The sequence below is a fragment of the Staurois parvus genome, unplaced genomic scaffold (genome assembly GCF_062004578.1).
Source record: "Staurois parvus isolate SC_StPar_1 unplaced genomic scaffold, SC_StPar_1.0 ptg002430l, whole genome shotgun sequence".
Taxonomy (NCBI): Eukaryota; Metazoa; Chordata; class Amphibia; order Anura; family Ranidae; genus Staurois; species Staurois parvus.
Window position 1 is genome coordinate 49,265 of NW_028320226.1, and position 6,379 is coordinate 55,643.

Below are 6,379 nucleotides of genomic sequence, written 5' to 3' on the forward strand. Positions count from 1 at the left end.
TAAAGGCTCTCTGAAGCCTAGAAACCCTTTTAATAAGTTAAATTCGCAGCGAATAAATTCGCATCGAATCGAATTTCTCCCGCAAATTCGGCGAATCAGCCGAATCGAATTTTTGAATAATTCGCTCATCTCTAATAGCATCCATCGATCACCGCGTCTTTCATACTGTCACAATATATAAATATTCATTTTATTTTTTTGTATACATGTAAATATGTTTTTATTAACAAGCTGTATGTTTGCAAGATTTTAAATAAACAAAAATTTACACATATTTAATTGATTAATTTTGCTCTTTCTTCGGGCGCACTACTCAACAAATGTACATGTAACTAGTTCTTCAGTTTATCTTGTCTTGGTTTGCATTATCTGGGCACCGTTTGTTATACGCCATGGCTTAAAATTAAACATTTTTTAAACATAACATCAAGTTCCACCCTGTGATATCAAGTTGCACCGTGTGATCTCCTTTTTGTTTCATTAATAACTGACCTATATAAACATGGTACCTTCTGAAAATAAGACTCTTTCTGGCTTTGTCCTGTTGGGGTTTTCTGATACACCTCATCTTCTCTTTCCTCTCTTCTCCTTATTTTTGGTTGTTTATGTCTTTTCAATTGCAGGAAATACCTTTATCCTCACACTTGTTACATCACAGCCTCAGCTTCACACCCCCATGTTTGTTTTGATGGGGAACCTTGCCTTTGTGGATGTATTTTTTACCTCCATTATCATCCCCAGGGCCTTATATGGCTTTCTTTCTAGAGACAATCACATCTCCATCACTGGATGCTTCACCCAGCTATTTTTGTTTCTGACAGTGGGCAACATGGACAGTTTTTTGTTGGCCATCATGGTTTTTGATCGATATTGTGCAGTTTGTTTCCCTCTACGTTATCTGAAAATTATGAACAAGAGAACTTGTATCTGCCTCGTGGCTATCTCTTGGATACTCGTGTGTCTCCACTCTACTTTATATACCGTGCTGACTTCTTCTCAGCTGCACTGTAGTTGGCTAATCCAACACTTTTTCTGTGATCTTTCTGTAATAATGATGTTAGCCTGTTCAGGAGTATCAGACACTCTTCAGAAGGTTCTCTTCATCGAAGGTCCCATTGTCATCTTTGGTCCAGTGCTCTTCATCCTAGGGTCCTACATACTCATCATCAAAGCAGTGTTGAATTTACAGTCATCCTGAGGGAGATGGAAGACCTTCTCCACTTGCTCATCTCACCTCACCATGGTCATCCTCTTCTACAGCACAGTCATATTTATGTACTTTCGGCCAGGCTCCATCTACTCACCAACCAACGATCGGATTATCAGTGTGGTGTATAGCATCATTATACCAATGCTCAACCCATTTATTTACAGTCTGAGAAACAAGAAGGTAAAAACTGCTGTAAAAAAATTCCTAACATAAAATATTTGCTGTAACCTCTACCTATATGTGAGGCCTAGAGTTTAAATATCTGATGTTTTGGGCCTATATAAAGACCATACTGTATATCTCACATTTTGCAAGGTTTCTTCTTAAAACACCATCAGAAGAACTCATTACGGATCTGTAAACCATGGATTAATATATTTGTCATGCTGCTTGCAGGTTGCTTTCTTAGTTCTTATTATGCTATGTGATCTTTAGAACAATATAATACATTGTACCCTATGTTGATTTGTTTAAAACGTTTTTTGGACTTCAATGAACATTGCACAAAAGATCTAATGCACTTTGACAAGTATCTGTGTGGATTTAAAGTAGATGTAAATCAAGTCATCAAAATCTTATATAAGCTTTAGCATGTTAATGTTAATTCGAAAATAACATTCAGCCTTTTTAAATTTGTAGTTTTTATTAATAAATAATATTTGTAATCCTGCCATGTATTTGTTCTTGTTCATGCACTTGCTGCAAAAGGCTGACAAAGATCGAAACTATGAAGGCCCAGACCTATCTGGTCCGATGCAGTGTGTTAACACATAACTCCAGCTTTGCTATCACTTTAAATAGCTTGTTGGGCCAAGGTGGCCCAAAAAAACTATTTCCTTTATTAAAACACGCGTTCGCTGTCAGATCGCAACATCATCATGAACTGGATGTATGAAAAAAAAGCTACATGTCTACCTGTTTATGGCCAGCTTAAGGGCTTGACTTCTCCTTACTTTAGGGCTAACTAAGTCCATCTACCATCCCTTCTCTGCAACAATGAGTGCCAATGAGGTGGACGTGCTTTGCCAATATCTGCCTTGCCATTCAGATATACACTGCTCAAAAAAATTAAAGGAACACTTTTTAATCAGAGTATAGCATCAAGTCAATGAAACTCCTGGGATATTGATCTGGTCAGTTAAGTAGCAGAGGGGGTTGTTTCAGCTGCTTTGGTGTTAATGAAATTAACAGGTACACTAGATGAGCAACAATGAGATGACCCCCAAAACAGAAATGGTTTTACAGGTGGAGGCCACTGACATTTTTTCCCTACTCATCTTTTCTGACTGTTTTTCACAAATTTTTTATTTGGCTAGGGTCAGTGTCACTACTGGTAGCATGAGGCAATACCTGGACCCTACAGAGGTTGCACAGGCAGTCCAACTCCTCTAGCATGGCACATCAATACATACCAGAAGGTTTGCTGTGTCTCCCAGAACAGTCTCAAGAACATGGAGGAGATTCCAGGAGACAGGCAGTTACTCTAGGCGAGATGGACAGGGCTGTAAAAGGTCCTTAACCCATCAGCAGGACCGGTATCTGCTCCTTTTGTGCAAGGAGGAACAGGATGAGCACTGTCAGCAAATCACCTCCAGCAGGCACTGGTCTGAATGTCTCTGACAAATCAGAAATAGACTTTAAGGGGGGCCTGAGGGCCCGACATCCTCTAGTGGGCTCTGTGCTCGGTTGGCATTTGCCATTGAACACCAGAATTGGCAGGTCTGCCACTGGCACCCTGTGCTTTTCACAAATGAGAGCAGGTTCACCCTGAGCACATGTGACAGACGTGAAAGGGTCTGGAGAAGCTGTGGAGAATGTTATATTGCCTGTAACATCATTCAGCATGACTGTTTTGTGGTGGGTCAGTGATGGTCTGGGGAGGCATATCCATGGAGGGATGCGCAGACCTCTACAGGGTAGACAATGGCACCCTCACTGCCATTATCTGAGTCAACATCTTCTACCTGCCTCTTCCAATTTACAGAATTAACTTTTAATCTTCTTTATTTTTTTTTTGCCTGGCCTATGAGAACAAGTCCAATTTTTGAGAGGGTGAATATAGCACCTTCTGTCCTGGGATGGCTAAATTTATTATATGGCTCTGCTGTATCCAGCCAAGTTACACTTTACTTTTTAGGTCTGTTCAGCATTTCCCTAAGCCTTCTGGCTGATTGCTCCTGCTTGCTTCTGGAAGAATGTTCCACAAATCGTGAGGGAGGAACAATTCCTAGATTATGAATAGTTATCTGATCCAAGCCAATCCCTCCCTTCCCTTCTCTTTTTCTCCCTCTTTCTTCTTTTTCCCCCCTTTTTTTTTTCTCTTCTAGTCCCCTTTCTGTTTTTCTCTCTTCCTTTTCCCCCTTTTTCTTGGTGCTTCTCTTTCCTCTTTTTTTCTCTTCCTTTTCCCCTCCCTTTCTTTAACTTTGTTTCTCTTCTTTCTGGTCCCTTTCCCTCATTACTGGGGGCTCTGCTCTCTCTCTTTTTATTGTGGTCGCCAATCCCACCCAGGGGCCCTGACCCCATGCCCTTATACTTATCCTGCAGTTTTTGGCCCTCCTACCACTCTTAATACTTGGGGTCTCAACACCCCAGAGAAGCGCTTGCTGCTGCTCGCTGACCTCAAAAAGAGTAAAACTCAAATTGCCTTTCTACAGCAAACACATTTGAAATGTGATAATATCCCGAAACTAACCAACCGGGACTTCCCATGAGTGTATCACAGTTCCTCCCTATTTCTAAATCAAAGGCATCAGCATTCTGATTGGAGGTGCGGTGCCCTGGTCGCGTGTCTTGGTACAGTCGGATCTGCTTGGTCGATTCCTGTTGCTCAAGGGATTGATTCAGGATGTGCAGTATACCTTTGTCAATGTTTATTTTCCTAATGTGTACCAGGCCCAATTCTTGCACACTTTATTGTCCACTCTCCTAGGCTTTGTTGAGGGGACCCTGATTTTTGGTGGTGATCTTAACTTTGCCATGGATGTCTCTCAGGGCCCTTCCCATCTCTCATATGCCCGTCTTTAACGTTTGAAGGACGATCGTCAGCTCTTACGCTTAGTTGACCCGTGGCATTGCCGAACCCTCAGGGTCATGATTATTCCTTTTTTTCACCTGTTCATCATACCTATTCACATCTAGACTACATTCTGATCTCATATCTGGCTCTTTCGTCGGTGGTCTCCTCACAGATCTATGTTTTTTCTTTCTCTGACCATGCTTCGGTCCATCTTACTCTCAGGTTGAATTCAATGACCTGAGGTCCTCCCTCCTGGAGATTGAATGAGACCCTCCTTCCGTCTTCAGATACCTGTAGCGCCTTGCGGACCGCTCTTTGTGGAGTACTTTGTGACCAATAATGACTCGGTAGACAACCCTCTTGTGGTGTGGGAAGCCCACAAACCAGTGGTTCGGGGCCTTTTGATTCGGGTAGGTGTGCATCTTAAGCGGGAGCATTCTCATCCGATTGACAGCCTTCTGCAGGATTTGGGCAGGCTGGAGTGCTTCCACAAAGCATCCTTGATGCGGGATACTTATCTTGAACTCTCTAGAGTTCGTGAGGACTTGCAATCTCTTCTCTGCTTTAAAACAAAGCAAAAACTAGCATGGCCCATTGCTCTATGTATGAATATTCCAATAAGCTGGGCACTTTATTAGCGAGGGCTCTTAGAGTTCCCCAGGCCCGAACTTGTTTCCCGCACATTCAAACTTCCTCGGGTCCTAGGTCACTCCTCTATGGGTACCACCCTCTCGCAAGGGTTGCTGTGGCGGGAGACACTTTGGGTGGGGAAGCCATGGAACATAGCTCACTTTGGAGGGGTGGGAAGACCCGTCTCAGCTCCCCATTACCCTCTTATGTGTAAGTCACCCTGTGCCTGTTAGGGGTGCAGGGTAAAATGTCCTAATATTGTGTAGACATGTCTAGGAGATAGGTGGGGGTTGTTCCTTGTTTAATGCCATGTGGTTGTATCTCATTGTTCTATTGTGTCTTGATTGGGAGCAAACTATTATGGGATGTATGTGTTTGTGTATTGGCTTGGTGGGGGGTGTCTCTTGTTACTAAATGTATTGCCCCACCCTGTATATATATCTTGTATCTGTGTTAAAATAAAGCAGTCTATTTTCTGGTTTTCGTTCAAGAGTGGTGTCTGTGGATCTGTGTTTGGACAGGGAAGCGGGAGTCTAACGGAAATACCCAAGTGCAGTCAGGGTCCGGTTCTGTTACATTGGTGACAGCAGTGGGATTGTGCTTCCAAGCTGTGAACACGTCCAAAACACCACCGGGATACAAGATCAGGAAAGTAGATGTCGGTCACCCCAGTGGAGATATAGACCTGGCATCAGAGTTCCCAGGGCTGTTGCGGATCGTTCTTGCAACATACCCCAGGACTGTGTCTGTGGATGAGTACCTGGAGCTCAGGCAGCAGATTGGGTGTTGAAGTGGAGCCCTCCAGGTTGCTGGTATGGACAAGGGCAATTGCTATCCAACCCCAGGGGAACGGGCCAGGGACCATTGGAAGTTACTGATGCCATTACTGGGAGAGCGACCCCAGGAGCAATGGGTGACTGAGTTGGACTTGCTGGTCCAGCAGGAGATAGAGCTGGACAACCGATATCGGGCTCTGCAATGGTACACAGAGCAGGAATATTTAAGGGTGACAACAGAATGCTCTCCGGAGGGATATGTCTTTGGTGTCCCTGGATTGCTGTGGGAGAGCCTTACAGATCATTTTGTGTTTGGCGATGAAAGAGAACCTACCCTTGAGGACCTGCGAGAAGACAGAGAGGCTATGTTTGGTCTCACAGGGGTCTCAGAGCTTGAACCAGATCTGGAATACCTGCTGATGAAAGAACAGGATCTGGAAAGGGCATACAGGCAACTGCTAAAACATGTTCAGCAGCATGCCCAAGAATCAGCAGTGGAAATTCCAGAGAGTGGGGATTTGATAGACTTCTCTGCTGAGGAAAAACAACCTGGTGAGCCTCCAGCAGAAGAGCTGGCAACAGGGCTAAACATTTCTGAACTCTGCCCAGCACTGGTAACATCTTTTGGGTTCCACGGACAGGAGATGGTGAACCCCTATCCCCAGACACCAGTTCCAGAGACTAGGGATTTGATTGACTTTTCTGCTGAGGAGGAACCAGCCGGCCAGCCTCCAGCAGAAGAGCTGG

General features: G+C 43.9%; 1 pseudogene; it reads left to right on the forward strand.

Annotated features, from left to right (window-relative positions):
• The first annotated feature begins 502 nt into the window (after positions 1 to 502).
• LOC149430884 (olfactory receptor 1L6-like) lies at positions 503 to 1,423 on the forward strand (annotated as a pseudogene).
• Positions 1,424 to 6,379: the final 4,956 nt, after the last annotated feature.